This window comes from Pan troglodytes, chromosome 14, assembly GCF_028858775.2.
Source record: "Pan troglodytes isolate AG18354 chromosome 14, NHGRI_mPanTro3-v2.0_pri, whole genome shotgun sequence".
Lineage (NCBI taxonomy): Eukaryota > Metazoa > Chordata > Mammalia > Primates > Hominidae > Pan > Pan troglodytes.
In genome coordinates, this window is record NC_072412.2 from 115,634,389 (window position 1) to 115,653,963 (window position 19,575).

General features: G+C 40.5%; 1 long non-coding RNA gene across 1 annotated transcript; it reads right to left on the reverse strand.

Annotated features, from left to right (window-relative positions):
* Positions 1-363: 363 nt before the first annotated feature.
* On the reverse strand, positions 364-1,042 carry LOC107967987 (uncharacterized). The gene is made up of 2 exons (XR_001708865.3): positions 790-1,042; positions 364-673 (listed from the first exon to the last, which is right to left on the reverse strand). It is a non-coding gene; the product is annotated as an uncharacterized LOC107967987 (long non-coding RNA).
* Between the last annotated feature and the right edge of the window lie 18,533 nt (positions 1,043-19,575).

The window sequence follows — 19,575 nt, forward strand, 5'->3', positions numbered from 1 at the left end:
TTCCTCTAATGCCAGCAGCCTGGAAGGGGAGAGGCCCTCTGATGAGCCGTTCTGCAGAGCATGTTAGTGCAAATAGATGCAGGGATGGGAGGAGCCCCAAAAACAATGGCCTCAGGAATCCCTAGGAGAAATCCACCCCATGCCTGTGTTTGATGCTCAAGAAGTGAAGCCTCCTGCTTGGTGGGGGACAGTGACTCTGTCCTTGGTCATGTGGGCTTGAGCAAGAAGCAACTCTGTGGCAACCAAGAGGAGCTAAGAGATGCCCCTCTCCTTGTTGCCAGGGCATCCCCGCGTTCAACTGCACAACCTAGAGGAAGAGGGCTCCCAACCATAACCAGCATGGGCAACTTTGGAACCCAAACCTGTACCTTCTCTCCTTTATTTATTCTTTTCTCCAACACATCAGTGGCCCTCCAGCTGTTGAGTGGGGAGAGTGAGAGGTTCAATGAGAAGGACATTCAGATGCATCCACAGAGGACTTTTCACCAGTACTCATGTCTCCTTTCTGGATCCTCAGCCCTCTGCTCTTTTCGAAGTCATGATGCTTTCATTGCGTCCTACGCTTTGGAAACTGCTGAGGATCAGGACTCTTTACGTTCTCTAGAGATCTCACCATCAGCTTTCTTATTCCTGGCTCTTCCCAGTGTCCTTTGGAGAATGTCAACCCTGGGGACTAGAAAGGGAAGGCAATGTTGTTTGGGAGCTAAGCCAAGGCTGCAAATTCTGTGTGAAGCCTGTCCCTGTCATGACTGGTGCACGACTTGAGGTGAGTTACATAATCCTGGTCACCTCAATTTCTTCATGTATGAAATGGTTAAGTTCTTCCTTCATAGGCTTGTTGTCAGGAAAAATGAGATACTGCATGAAAAGCTCTTATTCCAATGTCTGACCACCAGTGTAGAAGATGCAGGTAAGCAGTCATCAGTCCTGAGGCGGGCTGCCCTGTGTGGTGGAGATGCCCCACGCACCAGGATCCCTGAGGCATTGCCCCTCCCCACAGTGGAATTATTGCATCCACCCCTGTGCATTATATCGTCATAGAACAGCCTTAGTGCCCTACCCAGGGAAACCGAGTGAGAAAGGACAAGGCACAGCCCCACAATGTTTTCAGTTCCTGGATCCCAGATCTGTGCAAAAACAGAATGTAGAACCAAGACTCTAAGACTCTGGGAAACAGGTCTGAGATCTCCGAATCCAGGAAGGTGCCTGAGTGTCATTTCCAGAATCTGTCAGGAACAGTTCCGAGCTCTCAGGAGCACCCGTCGCTGAGATCACTGAGGCAGGGGGCTGCTTCCTGGCATTGTTGAGTTTCATTCTGTTTCTCAGAAGGACAGTGTGTTTTGCTTGGAGTTTCTTTCCATTTTTGCAGGCCAGGAGCTCTGCCACAGATTTTCTGAGAAGCTAAGTGAATGCTCCTACTGTCAATCTGAAATTGGTGGGTGAGTTTTTTGTTGTTGTTGTTTTTTTCTTTGCCCCTTTGCTCCTTTTTTTCTTTATTAAAGCTGACAAATGGGGAAGAAAATGAAAAAGAAAAGAACAAATCCAGTGTCACAAGATGCTGGGAAAATAGCTTCTATTTATAGCCTGGTACATTTCAGAGATGTAAACACCTCTGCTAATCGCTGCCCCTGCAGAAGGCCCTGGGGATTACTGCACGGCCCTGGAGAGCTGGCAGCCACGTACGGCAGTGCAGTGAGGGCTAACAGGGCTAATTGTGCTCCCAGTTGTTTTCAGAAACAGTGGGAAAAAAGCTCTGTGTCCTGCCCCCACCCGCGGAACAGCAGAGGTCCCACACGGGCCTCCGTCCCCTCTCAGAGGAAGCAGAATCTTGGCCCACAGGATAAATTTTAGTGGCGTGGGCACAGGGATGGCCTGGCCAAAGCACTTCCAACTGGACAAATCTAGCAACAAGGTAACAGCAGGAAGTCTTGCTTTGAGTGGCAGGGTGACCACATGTTAACTGTGTAATGTGGGGCAGTTCCTTTAGCAAACATGAGGCTCAGTTTGCTTATCCATAAACTGGAACAATTACAGCTTCTGCAGAGGATAGGATGAGATATCAGTGAAAATAGAGTAAGTGAAGAACTGTCCAGACTTCTCAGTGTATCAGCCACAGTTTCTGTCATCCAATCCAAAGTTTCTAGACATGGAAAGAAACAGTAGACTCTGACTTATGATCAAGCAAAAAAGCATTCTCTACAAAGAGAGCCCTGAGATGACTCAGATGCTGAATTTAGGAAGACAAGACTTCAAAACAACTATTATAAGTATGTTCAAAAATTTACAGGAAAATATGGTTATCATAAGTGAACAACTGAAGAATCTCACCAAGGAAATGGAAACAATAAAATAAGAACCAAGTGCAAATTCTAGAACTGAAAGTGCAATATTGGAACTGAAAAATTCACCAGTGGGCCAATCAACAGACCAGATACTACAGAAAAAAGATAAGTAAGCTTGAAAAAAACAATGGAAATTATCCATGCTGGAAAAAAGTAAAATGTATGTATTTTAAACAAACAGAGTCTTTGTGGCTACTGGAACAATATCATACAGCCTAACATACATGAAATTTGCGTCTGAAAAGAAAAAAAGAGGAAACGGAACAGAATTTTTTTAATAGCAGCCAAAATTTTTTAAATTTTGGTAAAAAGCCAACCTACAGATTTAAGAAACTCATTAACCCCAAACAATATAAAATTTAAAAATCACACTTGGGCACATAATGGTGATCATGCTGCAAATAAAATGACAATCTTAAAATCAGCCTGAGAGAAGAGATACATTCGCTCAAGGAGACAGTGCTATGACTGATGGCAGAGGCTGGACCAGGGCTCATGATGGAAGGCACTGGAAGAAGAAAAGTGTCAACCCAGAATTTGATGTCCAGCGAGAATATCTTTCAAAAGTAAGACATCTGCAGATAGGCAAAACATGAGAGAATTCATCACCATCAGACTTTCTCCAAGAAAACAGTTCCAGCTGAAGCAAGGTTGGACCAGATGGAAACTGGGAGGTTCAGAGAGGAATGAAGAGTCCCAGAAATGCATCTGCAGCTTTTCATCTTAGGAGACTGAAATGGATCTAATGAGCCCAGCACTTCCTTGATTTCCTGGAATAAGTTTTCCACAAAAGGCAAAGACAAGTGAGACTCAGCCCCATTTCTAAGGCAAGCCCAGTGGAGTCATTGCCTTTAAATGCTATCCACAAGGTATGGTCAGCTTCATTTGTACAATGCCCAGGGCATCCAATGAAGAGGAGAAACCTTCATCTCTGCTTCACAGGCTGAACCGACATTCTGTGGACATTGATTCCACCTGGCCTCCACTGGAAAACAAATGTACCCTACATCCTTACCCAGAAAAAAGTCCTCTGCATGCTTCTCCTGTGCAAGAGGGGTTGTTCAGGATTACCCAGGAATGGGGTGTCCTGGCATGACAGAAGAATTGGATGCAGCAATTGCAGATTCAGACAGAATACTGCTTAAACAATAAAGAAAAGTCATCAATTGTACATTTATATCAGTGGCTTAAAATTGACCATTGAAAATCTTGCTTAATCAAAACAGACCCTGCAATAGTCAGTACCCACACCGGATTTCATGTCGAAGAAGGTCATTGTCACGGTAAGCATGGATCTGTTTGCATTAGGGAGAAAGCTCCTCTTAAAAAATAAGAACAATGATGTAATAGAGAAAAACAAAACTTGATTGAACCTTTCCATAATGTATGCATAAAGCAAAACATCATATTGTACTCCATAAATATACTTATTGTCAATTTAAAAAATTATTAAAACACCTGACATATACTCTGTGATGGATATAGGATGTTGATTAAGCCTAATGGACTTAAGAGTCCTTTTCATGTCAAGCTTCTTGTGACATATGCTAGGATTTGTCCTCCTAGACAAAAACAAATAAAAAACAAAAAATAAAAAATACCTCCTCACCCAAGATACAGAATTTTTTAGGTAAAACTCTACAGGGTGGTGGCAGCCATCTAATGTCCACTGCTGGGCTTCCCCAGAGGAAGCAGCACAGTGCTCTTGGTGAGGACAATGATGCAGAGAGTGAGGTGGGGTCTGCTGGCTGGGGAGGCCCACCCTCCAGGGCTGCACCCCCAGCCCTGCTGAGCAGGCTTCTGACTCAGGCTCGGTCTTTGCAGGCACACACTACCACTAAATTCACTCACTGATAAAAATATTCATTTTGTGTCCATTATATACCAGAAGAGCTTATACCTCCAGGGACAGAGCAGTGAGCAGGACATGGTCCCCAAGACATTGGGGAGACAGCAAATGGAGGTACAGATGAGTTCCCCCAAATCTACCACACGCTGTTCCCTGCAGACAGCCGCCCAGACACAGTATTGTGTGTCATACCTGGAGAGGCCATAACCCAATTGGGCCTGGAAAAGTTCTGCAGATAAAGCAGCACCTCCAGGGAGACTTGCAGGACATTTAGGAAGAAATGAAGTGGCAAAAGACACTGTCATTTCCATCTATTTACTCCATGGCCAAAATCAAGGTATAGAGAAAGGTCATCATTAAATCCTACATATTTTCTGCTATTGCTTCCAACTGGTGAAAGAAGTTCATGTATTGTACTTTGGGGATGTACTAAGCGTAAATATCTGGGCAGCTTTTAATGCTGAGGCCTAATGCAATAACGAGTGAGTCATAACAGTTTACAAATACAGAGCTAAGACCACAATTTCCCAAATGTCCTTATTCATACGGAAAAATAAATATTTGTTTACTTTTTTGGGGTTCCAGAATTAGAGACATGACTTGAGAATACAGAAATCTGGTGACAAATTTTTTTTCTGGCACTTGATGTGATCATCAGTGGCATGAACGTATTAATATTTAAAGTGTCATTGTATAGAATCACGCTTTCATTCTCATGATGTGATTACCAGCTGGGTTCCAATCATTAGGTCTTGGAGAGTTGACTCAAGAACAATTGAGCAACCTCCAAATCCTGCTTCATTTCTCAGCTGCCGCCTAACGGTTCACATTCTGTTTCTCCAGTGTGTTGTAGGGACTTGAATCTATTGACATGCAAAATCTCCAACAGAGACTAATGCTTTAAAACTCCACATCTTATAGGCAATGGGGTCTGAGAGTGCATATTCTCAATGTGCTCTTTGTGGAGAGGAGAGAGGGGAGAGGATGACGGCCCAGAAAGGAGTAAGCAGGGTACAGACAGGTGGGTTGGGGATTCGGAAAGTGGATTTTGTTCTCTTAAAGTATGTCCTTGCATCAGCCAGGTTTGGGGCACTGAGATGGCAGCCTGGACTTGGATAACACCACATACACGCTTACTCCTTCACTGCCCATAGTTTGGGCTTCACATCAAACCTCACTCTCCTCACTGCACAGACAGCCTTTGACTCACGATGGTTTGATTTACAATTTTTCAACTTCACAATGGCATGAAACCATCGCAACTTTGACATAATGCACAGTATTCAATACATCACATGAGATAGTCAAGCAAAGCAGGCTTTGTGTGAGATGATTTTGCCCAACTGTAGGCTATTGTAAGTGTTCTGAGCATGTTTAAAGTAAGCTAGATTATGATGGTGGTTAGATTAGGTGTATTAAATGCATTTTTGACTCACAGTGTTTTCCACTTATGATGGGTTTATCAGATTTTAACCTCACTGTAAGTCAAGGGGTATCTGTATTCTAAATGCAACATGGAAATAGCAAGAAGATGACAGTTAAGTTTACAAAAAAGAATTGAATGTCCCCAGTCTCTCACACTTTTAAGTATTACAAAGTACTAAAGTTCTCAATAAAGAAAGCCATTAATATCCAAATATTGATGACAAGTAACATTAGTGTGGCGTGATTTGGCCCCTGTCCCAATGAATACACAAAGTATATACGTAAGCAATTCATAAGCAAGAAAAACACAAATGTCATTAACAAACATTTAGGAAAATACCTGACCTCATTTCACATTAAAGCAATGAGGTATGTATCAAATTTTAGCTATAACGTCAGAAAAGTTGAGACAAAGAGGAGAGAGAGAGCTTGCCTACTGTTGGAAACCCCTGCACAGTCTGTATGTCTGAAGACTGCACCCTTTTTGGAAAGAAATATGGCAATGCATATTAAAAGCCTGAAAAACAGTCATACATTTTTATCCATTAATTCTACTCCTGGGAATCTATCCTAAATAAATAACCTAAAATTCAGAAAAGGCATTAGGCAAAAATATTTCCATTACAGCATGGTTTATCATAATGAAAACTTCGAAACAACTTTCCTACCCAACATCAAAGAGATGGTTAATCCAAATAGTACAATCCAGGGGTGATATTCTAAATAATTCCTAGCTGTATTTCATAAAGCATGGCATGTCCAGTTGGAACACATGCCAGCCCATCAGCATGGACACCAGCCTGACGGCCACACAGATGTGCACTGTGAGAGTACCAGACTTGTGCAACCACACTTTGAATGTGCTTCAGAAAGCCGTGGAAACGTTTATGAGGGTTTCCTAGAAAACGGAGAAACACTTATTATAAGTAAATATATATTTGAAAAGAGAAAAAGACTGATGAAACTATAATAAAGTGTTAACCATGGTCATCTCTGAATCTTGGGATAATAGATTTTTTCTTCTTTATGGTTGATTTCATGTTTATAATCAGAAAAAATTTGAAATTGTTTCAGCAGCATAGTTCTAAATGTTCAAATGTCTTCACTTATCTGCCCCAAGACTTCCATGGGATAGGGATACCACCTTTCAGCCTAACAGGAGTGCATGTTAATTGATTTTTCATGCCCATCCGTAGAACAGTCTGGAAAACATTATCCACAGTTAAAGTAATTAAGAGAGCGATTGCACTTTGGTGCTTTATCAGATAATATTTCCCCCAATGTTTTGGTAACATTTAGAGATTTTAAAATTATATTTAGGAGGTAAATATAACTTTCATAAATTAAAATTTTTATGGAAATAAACATGGATTCACATGCAGTTGTAACAAATAATAGGGAGAGAGCCCATGTACTTTTCATTCATTTTACCCCAATGTTAGCTTCTTTCAAAACCATAGTACAATATTACAACAAGGATGCTAATATTGAGACAATCCACCTGTCTTATGCAGATTTCCCCAGGTTTACTTGTACTCTGTGTGTGTGTGTGTGTGTGTATGCGTATTAATTCTATACAGCTTCATCACATCTATATTTGTACACCCATGACCATAGTCAAGACACAGAGCTGCTCCACACCACAGGGATCCCCTGGGCTGACTTGCTTCTGGCTCTCAAATTGCAAGCCATGTAACCTATCATTAGCCAACTTGTGTACTCACCTCTGCAGTGCGTAATTCACATTATGCATTCTCCTATTACAGTCAGAGCTTGTGAAATCTCTGATGTCTAACATCCTAAAACACGGAAAGTATTATTAAAGAAAAAATCAGTGGAAGTACAGGGATGTAACTTTTTCTCCATGGCCGTAACCACACACAGTGGAAAAGATGCTGAATCTACAAGGATGTTCCTGCATCTACCAGCTGGTTAGACTTGAAAAGGGTGCTTTGGTCAGGATACTCTCCTTATCAAAGAAACTCAAGGGGTTTTTATTTTAGTGTCCATTTTAACAAGCCTAGTTTTACAAAATTATTTAAGTAGAATAAATAGCCCCAGCAGTGCTCTAAAGAGTTCAGTTTGGTGTCTGTTTATTCACACCAGAGTGTCAGTACTCCCTAATATGCAAGTAGCCTTCTCTAGAAAGAAAGATAAACTAAATCCTCAAGCTTCCCCTACCACTTTGAACCAAGTTTCCTACCACTTTGGACCAGGAGTGTGCTGGCCATAGCCATTGGTGATGGGCACGGAAGTCAGCAGTTGGGCCACAAATTATCACACAAAACTTCCTGAGCAAGCAACAGGTGCACAACCCCCGGAACTGAAAGACGAAACCGAAGTGCAAACCATCCTTACAAGTCAGTAAGCTGGGGGACAGACCAGACCAGACACGGGACTGGCCAGAGAGGCTCATGTGTCATTAGAAGGTGACCTTCATTATCCAAAGACATTAGCCCTGTCCTTTCTGGAGTTTCACACTTAGTGATAACTCCGAAAGCCACTGCCCACAGTCAGATGTGTGTTGCTTAATGGACTATTGTTGACCGTGAATGTTGTAATGAACACACTTGGCTGTAGGAAAATGTAGGAGTGTCAATTCAAGAAACAGCTGCACATACAAACATGGCAGCCTAGCCATCTCTAATATATCATAGGCTAATCAGCACTTTTAAAAACAAATTAAAAGTCATTGTTAGGAATATGAGTATGAATTATCCCATAGAAAGCACCTTCCAAACTACTAGGAAATGCCCCAACATGGAGAGCTGAGGGAATCCCCCTGTGCCCATTGATGCTAGAGTGTATAATGGTGGTCTATTTGCGTGGTATACTAGTCTACTTGGGCTGCCGTAACAGAATACCACAGATTGGGTGGCTTAAAAACAGAAATTTATTTTCTCATGGTTCTGGAGTTCAAGGTGCTAGCATGGATGGTTTCTAGTGAGGACACTCTTCCAGGTTTGCAGACAGCCACCTTCTTGCTGTGTCCTCGCATGGCCTTTTCTCCATGCTTGTGCATCTCTGATGCCTCTTCCTCTTCTTTGCAAGGACACCAGTACTACTGGATTGGAGCTCCATTCTTATGGTTTCATTTAACCTCAATCACCTCCTTAGAGACCCTATCTCCAAATACAGCCACACCAGGGTCAGGGATTCAGTATATGAATGTAGGAGGGTACGATTCGGTCTATAACAGGAGGCTTTGAAAAACTACAGGTTCTAATTAAATTTCAAAAGTCATTCAGGTACCATCTTAAAAGAACAAGTTCTTTTCTCACACTTAAGAGGTCCCACTTCTGGAGGAAAGGACCCTGGTGTTGAGAACAGCACAGAAAGCAGCAAGGCCTGGAGGTGTGCAGGCTGAGGGGATGCTTGAGTGGGAGCTGAAAGGTGAGCACCCAGGGATGCCTTCCAACTTCCAGCCCTGTGTTCCACCCTGACAACCCTTTCTAGTCTCACACCCCCTTTCCCCCCAGGAGTCAAACTAGAAGAGGACAGTGTTGGAGGTGTTGTTATACCTGTACATGTTCAATTAATACATTTGGAAATATTTCCTTAACCTCACTCTTCCCTTTCTTCCTTCTCCCACCAAAATGCCACTAGAATTTTTGCTTATATGAGTTTCATCTACAAAGGACACCCAGAATTTCCACCACATGTCAAACGTGATTATTGGCTGACCTTACTGACAACTTCATATTTCTGGAAATTAAGAGGGAGGAAGGTTGAATCAAGGGGTATCTTAGGCAATATGTTTTGGGTGAAGAACCAATAAAATCAGAACAAAATAGTTGCCAAATTTGGATATTGTGATTTACGGGAGTCTTCTCCTCTGCTCCCCTTCCCTCCTTTTCCCTCCCCTCTCTTACTCTCCCCTCCCCTCCTCTTCCCTTCCCTCCTCTTCTTACCTGCTGCCCCCATGGCCAAGTATACAGCTCTTCTGAGACACTTTTGATGTGCTTCGTAAATGCTTCTTTCTTATCTATGGCTCCCACAACTATGTGAGCTTCTTCAGGACAGGAATTTGGTCTTAGATATTTTTCTATTACCTTGAATATCTCAACCTCCTGCAATAGCTTAGGCCATGTAGTCAGCATACCACAAAAATTTTACTGAATTAGAATTAAACAAATTATTAAAGAGGCAAAGCTAGTTCTCCTTTAATGATGCTGATCAAAAACTGGCAAACTGAATGCAAGGGAAACTCTTTTCTAAACTTAAACCATCATTGAATAGGCCCTAATGGAATACAATAGTCATTAAGCACCTACCTACTATAGGCAAGGCACTGCTAAATACTACAGATGATACAAACACAAATGAGAAAAATTTCTGTTCTCAAAGAGTTTGAAGTATAAGAGAAGAAATCAGAGAGGTACCTGGATATTTGTGCTCCACGTTAGGCATTGGCATCGAAATTGGTATTTAAAGGGAACGTTCCCAAAGCTTCGGCACATGTGTGGCAGCCCCCACATGGTGCCTACCGAGAAACAGGGCACACATGAGGAAGTCAGGCCATTCCTTCCTTCGCATTCTTTCCTCAAGTGAGAGAGACTGGTGCCTCTGAGTTGAAGATTCTATCTGAAAACGAAGAGAATTAGGCTTTGATGTCTGTAGCATGTGAACACCGGATGGCCGTTATTAGTTTACTATCCAGTGTCCACCTTCCCACCCGCTTCTCCTTAAAGAGGCCATGTGGATTTTTATCCCATTATTCTCCCCTGCTCCATGGGCTATGGGGAAGGCTGACACTACATGATGCCAGGGGTGACCAGGGCAGCATCTTTCCTTCCCTGGCCACAGCGTCTGGTCGTTTTACATAAACCATCTGATCAGGGTTCCTCTCAAAATTGTTGCTTGGGAAAATGCTCTCCGTCTGTGAATTGTCCCGAATTCTTCCTAGAAAACAAGGGACCCAGCTTTCAGACGAAGCGTGACTGCAGAAAGCAGGTCTTGATGACATCATCTGGCCTCTGAATCAATCAACTCTGATATCTGCCCTACTCTGTACTTTCAGCTACATGAGATTTTTTAAAAATCATGTTTTTTGCTTAAGCATTTTGATTTGGGTTATCTGTTATTTTGTAAAGAATCCTAACTGATAGGCACACCATAAAAGGAAAGGTCCAGGAAATTTAAATCATCTTGTATAATTTCTTTGGGAATCCTAGTCTTTTGGTTAGGACATAGGTGTTTGCTTATAGGCCTCAACTTGAGATGTCTGTGCCAGTGCAGAATGGAAAGGACTTGATATCTAAAGAAGAAATTAATGGTCTAGTGCTTATCATTGGCCTTGGGAAGTCACTTGTTCATTTTGAGCCTCAGGTTCATCACCTGCAAAACAGGAGAGACGGTGTGTCTCTGGAGTTCTTGTGAGACACCAATCAATCCAATCATGAATGTGGCGGGCTTGTTCAGAGTGCAAAGTGGATATTAACAACATTTCAATCTGAGCCAATATACACTTCCGTGGAATAATGGATGATAAAACCAACTTACCCATTTATGTGGAATCATTGGTCTACGTGGCAGAGGACCAACAACTCTGCAAAACTTCCAACACAAGCTAGAGCTGTGGCCGGTGGTACAAGTTACTTCTCACTCCTTCAACACAAGGCCGAGGTGCTAGCCCAGCCAAAAAACATCTTCATAAGGGGACTGAACACTCCCCTGCCCTAACTATTGCCCCTCTAAGTATTTTTTAATCTCAAATATTTTTTTAAAAAATAGTTAAAGATTACAACCACATTATGCAATCCAGCATCTAAGTAGGGTAAGAAGAAATTAAAATTCTCCTTTTTTGGAGGTTTGTTCCCATTTGGTGAACATCTTCAGGAACAGTAAGCATAGAGTCCACAGAGAAGAATTTGAGAGATGTGAGATGCATCAACTGTGTGTTTTCTACAAACTTGGCACTTGACGTCTCATCCTCAATGTCTGGTCTTACTTCGTCACTGATGCCAAATGTTTAACTCAGAAAGATAAGATTTGAGAAGATGATAAGGGCTGCTCTGTTCCCGTAACACAGGAACATTCATTTTTGCCTCAAAGGAGCTTACAACATATTCAGAAAGGGGAGCGTGTACTCCCTGGTGTCCCTAGGAAGATCACATAAAACTAAATCACAAAGACATTAAAGTAATAAATCTTTCTTTGTGTGGAACCCAAACTAATCACAGGAGTAAGATCCCAAGGGGAGGCAGGGTGAGATGGAGGGGAGGAGAGAAGGAAGAAAGAGGAGGTTTGATGAAGGGTGTTAATTTTTCTCCTTAAAAACAACAAAAAACCTATAAACTGCTGTTCCCTCCATCAGTCATTCATTACTGGCCATGAGAGTCTATTCTAAGGTATGTCCCTTGGGTGAAACTGCCTCAAACTAAACATTGCATGGCTAAGATAACGGACATGCAGAAGTAAAAGATAGAACTGAAAAGAGATCTCACAAATATTGGCAGCAATCTTTCCCAAAAGTGAAAATAAAATGAGAAAAAAGAATTTTAATGACTTCATGTATAGCTTATATATATTTGCTTTCAGATATTATAATAGAGAAAGAGAAAAATCCTTCCTGTAATAAAAACCTAACCACTTCTCTCTCCCAAAAGCAGACAGAAAATAAAATGAGATTTTTAAAAATTCGATTACCTAGTGCCAAACATTAACCTGAGATGGATACCACATCAACATTAAAATATAAATTAACACTTTAAGAGAAAACTATCAGTTCTAGAATGAATGGAAACCTCTTTCCTAGGACACTTAAAACATCTTTCAGCAAATCTAAACAGCTGTCACAAGAGCCAGGCTTCACACGGCATCCCGAGACAGGGGACATGGCCACTCCACATCAAATTAAATTTAATTCATCTATTAGAACCACCAATATTGAATGTTTTATTCCCCATATTCCTAGGAAATACAACTTCTGGATAGCACTCCTCCAACTTTTTCCCCTACCCAGAATGTATTCACCTGCTGTTTTCATTGTTGCAAATACATGTTAATGTTAAAAAAAATAATAAAATGTAAACACAAAGGCAATTTATTGTTTCTACCATGAAATTCTAAAGCCAACAATAACCTCCATAATTATTCACTGCCAAGCTCTAACCCACAATGTGACTCTATTTGTAGATGGGGCATATAAGGGGGTAATTATGGGTGGGACTCTAATACAAGAGAGCTGACGCTTTATGAGAAAGGAAGAGACACAAGAGCCCTCTCTCTCTCTCTCTCTGAGGATGCAGTGAGAAGGCAGCCATCTACAAGCCAGGAAGAGAGTCCTCACCAAGAACTAAATTGGCCAGCAGCTTAGTCCTTAGACTTTCCAATCTCCAGAATTATGAGAGGCAAATTTCTGTTGTTCAAACCAAAATAAAATTTATACGCTTTCTTTGTGTCAAGGGAAAGAGCTTATCAGAATTTTTTAAAGGAAAGAAAAGAGAAAATAAACAACTGAAGTCTGAGAACTTGCTGGTATTCAAGATTAAAAGATGTTAGGCCTTGTTTAAAAATAGTGAGATTACCAAGCTTAGTGATTTCAAGTCAAATCATTTGACATTGACACTTCGGGGATATTAATATTCACAACGTGCCAAGAAATTTGATATATGGTGTCCCTTAACTGCTCTTAAGGGAATGGGTTTTTTTTAAGTATATATATCTATCTATCTATAGATAGATATATATACCATATACATATATAGTATATATATAGTATATGTATACACGATATATAGTGTATATATACACTATATATATACTATATTATCTATATAGTATATATATATAGAGAGAGATATATATATAATATATATATTCATTCACATGTAAGCTCACTGTGTATTTAAGGCCGCAATAAATTATGCTGTGTGCTTTGATACATGAACCACATTCATCTGAGGTTTCTAGGAGTTAAATTTAAATCAAATATTGCATAGAAAGTGGCAGCATTTCACTTCAAACTCTTCTCTTATCAAGCTTTATTTTTACAAAGTCCAGTGCAAATATTGACCATGTTTTATAAATTTCAAAGGATCTTGATTAGAGAGAGCTTTCAGGTAAACAGCTTTATTTATCTCCCTTAGTTTCATTGTAGGATTCTGTTCAGGGGAGATTCTGTTCAGGGGATATTCATGTTAGTCAATTAACTATTTTTTCATTAAGTTCCACTTAACATACAATTCGCAGTGCTCTAAAGATAAAGTAACCCTACCCCTCAGTTAGCATCTGGGGTTAGCATTTTAGCACTCTCAACAGTGAACAAGTTTGGGAGAGGACTTACATGCTTACTCTAGAATTTCCATTTGGTGAAACACAATGAAAACAATGGGGTGGGGGAGGTTGGGCAGATGCGGAAGTTCAAGGAATTCACAGAGCAATAATGAACCAAAGCCCAAACAGTCTATCCACGTAGGTGGATGTTCACATGAGCACGAGCAGGGAGAGGGAGGCCAAGGAAAGGCCTGCCTGTGTGGCACAGCGTGGCTGTGCAAGACTTAACAGACTGTGTCCCGCTCCCTGTGTCACACAGTGGGCTCATCCCATGTCCTGTGAGCTTGGTTATGGTTAACAGGAGAGCACCCTGGCCCGGCTGAGTATCAGCCCCTGCCACCAGGGTGCCATGCTGCTTCTCAATGGGAAGGTGCAATGGGCAGAGCTGGGGATCTTCTCAGTCCTTCATATTCTTGTTGATGGAATCACAGAGTCACTGCTCTCCAGGATGTTTGTGATCCACTGGCTTAGTCCTACATTAAAAAAAAAGGTGAGAAGGCTGAGGGTCAGTGAGGGGAAATGACTTGCCTGGCATCGCAGGGGTATTCATCCCATTGGCAGGACCAGTGCAGGTGCCCAAATCCCCATCTTCCCATTCTCATGGAGTCATCATCATTGCCATCATCATTGCAGCTGGCCCTTATGAAGCACTTTCTGTGTTAGGCATGGCATTGAGCAATTTTACTTGAAATATCTCACTAACCCTTCAAAAGTAATCAGTGCATTAAGGATTTTGTTATCTCCATTTTATATGCAAGAATGAGAATTCACGATATAAAGGTCTAACAGCTATTAAGTTCTAGGGGCAATGATTGAACAAAAGTAGTTTACTCCACTACACCAACCCTGAATCACTTATTTGATTTCTACAAAGCACCCAGAGGATTGTTCCTTTCTCACCTTAAATGGGACAGCCCAGAGATTCGGGAGTTCATGTCTTATAGGCAATCTCAAGTCCAAGGGAAGAGGTGATGTGATTTTATGTTTTTTTAAAATGTTTTATATGTGTCTTTATTTTTATTATTGTATATATATTTAAGATCTGTAGCATGATATTTTGACACATATACACATAGTGAATGATTACTACAGTCAAACACATTAACATTCATCACCTCACTTAGAGATCTTGTGTGTGCATGTGGTAAGAGCACCTAAAATCGAATCTCTTAGCAAACTTTGAGTATACACACACACAAAAAATGTAATTAACTCTATTGCACCTGCTGGACCTCAGAGCTCTAGGCTTATTCAGTCTACATACCTGAAAGTTTGTACCCTTCCATCTACATCTCCCTATCTTCTTCCCCTCCTTACCCCTGGTAACCAACATTCTACTCTGTTTCTATGTATTTGACTTTTTAAAAAAAATTCCACATATAAGTAAGATCATGTAAATATTTTTCTTTCTGTGTCTGCCTGTTTCACTTAGCATAACATCCCCCAGGTTTACCCATGTTGTCACAAATGGCAAGATATCTTTCTTTTTTAAGGATGACATGTACACACACACACAGGCACACACACACACACACACCACTGTTTCTTTCTCTATTCATTCACTGACAAACATTGGGGTGGTTTCCCCATCTTGGCCATGGTGAATAGTACCGCAGTAACATAGGAGCACAGATCTCTTGGTGAGGTGCTGGTTTCATTTCCTTTGGGTTTATACCCAACAGAGGGATTTCTGGGTCATGTGGTAGATCTATTTTTAATTATTTTGAGGAAACTGCATAGTGTTTTCCATAATGGCAGTTCTTTTTTACATTCCCACCAGGGTTCCCTTCTCTCCACATCCCTGCTAATTCTTGTTCTCTCTTGGCTTTTTTGGTAACAGCCATCCTAACAGGTGTGAGGTGCTATCTCATTGTGGTTTTGATTTGCGTTTCCCCGATGGTTAGAGATGTTGAGGCTGTTTTGTCTATCTGTTGGCCATTTGTATGTCTTCTTTTAAAAAAGAAGGACCTATTGCAAACTTTTGCTCATTTTTTAATTGGATTATTTGTTTTTTGTTTTTTGGGTTTTTTATTGTTTGTTTGTTTGTTTTGCTATTTAGTTGTGCAAGTTCCTTATATGTTTTGGATACTAACTCCTAATCAGATGTATGGTTTGCAAATATGTTGTCTCATCCCATAGGCTGTCTCTTTCCTTTGCTGACTGTTTCCTTTGCTGTGCAAAGTTTTTAATTTGATATAGTCACACTTGGTTATTTTTGCTGTTTTTGCCTGAGCTTTTGGTGTGATTAAAAAAAAAAAAGCATTGCTAAGGCCAATATCAAGGAGTTTTCTTCTTACGTTTTCTTCCAGGAGTTTTAGTTTCAAGTCTTCTGTTTAGGTCTTTAATTCACTTTGAGCTGATTTTTGTGTATGGTGTGAGATAAGAGCCCAGTGTCATTCCTTTGCATGTGTATATCCAGTTTTCCTGCACAATTTATTGAAGAAACCATCCTTTCTCCACTAACATATGCAAATCAATCAGTGTGGCATACCACATAACCTCATGGTCATCTCAGTCGATGGAGAAAAAGCATTTGACACAGTTCAACATCCTTTCATGATAAAAACTCTCAACAAAATAAGTACAGAAGAAAATTCCTTCAACATACTAAATGCTATTTGTGAAAATTCCACAGCTTATATTGTAATCAATAAGGGAAAACAGAGCTTTTTCTCTAAGATCTAGTACAAGGCAAAAATGCCCAATCTCACTACTTCTATTCAACATAATATTAGAAGTAATAGCAAGAGCAATCGGACAGGAAAAAAATCATCAGAGACAACCAAACCAGACAGGAGGAAGGAAAGTTATCCCACTTTGCAGATAACATGGAGAAAAAAAGTGTTACAACTAATCAATGAATTCAATAAAATAGCAGAATACAAAATCAACATACAAAAAATCAGTGGCATGCCACTTCACCAATAACAGTCGAATCAAAAAAGATACCAAGAAAACAATCTCACTTACAATAGCAACAAAAAGAGTAAGATACTTAAGAATGAAGTTAATGTTTTATTGAGAATTTTTGCATCAATGTTCATCAAGGATATTGGTCTAAAATTCTTTTTTTTTGTTGAGTCTCTGTCAGGCATTGGTATCAGGATGATGCTGGCCTCATAAAATGAGTTAGGGAGGATTCCCTCTTTTTCTATTGACTGGAATAGTTTCAGAAGGAATGGTACCAGCTCCTCCTTGTATCTCTGGTAGAATTTGGCTGTGAGTCCATCTGGTCCTGGACTTTTTTTGGTTGGTAAGCTATTAATTATTGCCTCAATTTCAGAGCCTGTCAAAAAGCTTATCCACCATGATCAAGCGGGCTTCATTCCTGGGCTGCAAGGCTGGTTCAACATATGCCAATCAATACATGTAATCCAGTATATAAACAGAACCAAAGACAAAAACCACATGATTATCTCAATAGATGCAGAAAAGGCCTTTGAAAAAAATTCAACAGCCCTTCATGTTAAAAACTCTCAATAAATTAGGTATTGGTGGGATGTATCTCAAAATTATAAGAGCTATTTATGACAAACCCACAGCCAATATCATACTGAATGGGCAAAAACTGGAAGCATTCCCTTGGAAAACTGGCACAAGACAGGGATGCCCTCTCTCACCACTCCTATTCAACATAATGTTGGAAGTTCTGGCCAGGGCAATCAGGAAGGAGAAAGAAATAAAGGGTATTCAGTTAGGAAAAGAGGAAGTCAAATTGTCCCTGTTTGCAGATGACATGATTGTATATTTAGAAAACCTCATCGTCTCAGCCCAAAATCTCCTTAAGCTGATAAGCAACTTCAGCAAAGTCTCAGGATACAAAATCAATGTGCAAAAATCACAAGCATTCTTATACACCAATAACAGACAAACAGAGAGCCAAATCATGAGTGAACTCACATTCACAATTGCTTCAAAGAGAATAAAATACCTAGGAATCCAATTTACAAGGCATGTGAAGGACCTCTTCAAGGAGAACTACAAACCACTGCTCAACGAAATAAAAGAGGATACAAACAAATGGAAGAACATTCCATGCTCATGGATAGGAAGAATCAATATTGTGAAAACGGCCATACTGGCCAAGGTAATTTATAGATTCAATGCCATCCTCATCAAGCTACCAATGACTTTCTTCACAGAATTGGAAAAAGCTACTTTAAAGTTCATATGGAACCAAAAAAGAGCCCGCATTGCCAAGTCAATCCTAAGCCAAAAGAACAAAGCTGGAGGCATCATGCTACCTGACTTCAAACTATGCTGTAAGGCTACAGTAACCAAAACAGCATGGTACTGGTACCAAAACAGAGATACAGACCAATGGAAAAGAACAGAGCCCTTAGAAATAATACCACACATCTGCAACTATCTGATCTTTGACAAACCTGACAAAAACAAGCAATGGGGGAAGGATTCCCTATTTAGCAAATGGTGCTGGGAAAACTGGCTAACCATATGTAGAAAGCTGAAACTGGATCCCTTCCTTACACCTTATACAAAAATTAATTCAAGATGGATTAAAGACTTAAATGTTACACCTAAAACCATAAAAACCCTAGAAGAAAGCCTAGGCAATACCATTCAGGACATAGGCATGGGCAAGGACTTCATGTCTAAAACACCAAAAGCAATGGCAACAAAAGTCAAAATTGACAAATGGGATCTAATTAAACTAAAGAGCTTCTGCACAGCAAAAGAAACTACCATCAGAATGAACAGGCAACCTACAGAATGGGAGAAAATTTTTGCAATCTACTCATCTGACAAAGGGCTAATATCCAGAATCTACAAAGAACTCAAACAAATTTACAAGAAAAAAACAAACAACCCCATCAAAAAGTGGGCAAAGGATATGAACAGACACTTCTCAAAAGAAGACATGCAGCCAACAGACACATGAAAAAATGCTCATCACCACTGGCCATCAGAGAAATGCAAATCAAAACCACAATGAGACACCATCTTACACAAGTTAGGATGGCAACCATTAAAAAGTCAGGAAACAACAGGTGCTGGAGAGGATGTGGAGAAATAGGAACACTTTTACCCTGTTGGTGGGACTGCAAACTGGTTCAACCATTGTGGAAGACAGTGTGGCGATTCCTCAAGGATCTAGAACTAGAAATACCATTTGACTCAGCCATCCCATTACTGGGTATATAACCAAAGGATTATAAATCATGCTGCTATAAAGACACATGCACACGTATGTTTATTGCGGCACTATTCACAATAGCAAAGACCTGAAACCAACCCAAATGTCCAACAATGATAGACTGGATTAAGAAAATGTGGCACATATACACCATGGAATACTATGCAGCCATGAAAAAGGATGAGTTCATGTCCTTTGTAGGGACATGGATGAAGCTGGAAACCGCCATTCTCGGCAAACTATCGCAAGGACAAAAAACCAAACACCACATGTTCTCACTCATAGGTGGGAATTGAACAATGAGAACACTTGGACATGGGAAGGGGGACATCACACACCAGGGCCTGTTGTGGGGTGGGGGCAGGGGGGAGGGATAGCATTAGGAGATATACCTAATGTAAATGACGAGTTAATGGGTGCAGCACACCAACATGGCACATGTATACATACGTAACAAACCTGCACATTGTGCACATGTACCCTAGAACTTAAAGTATAATAATAAAACAAGTAATAAAAATAAATTT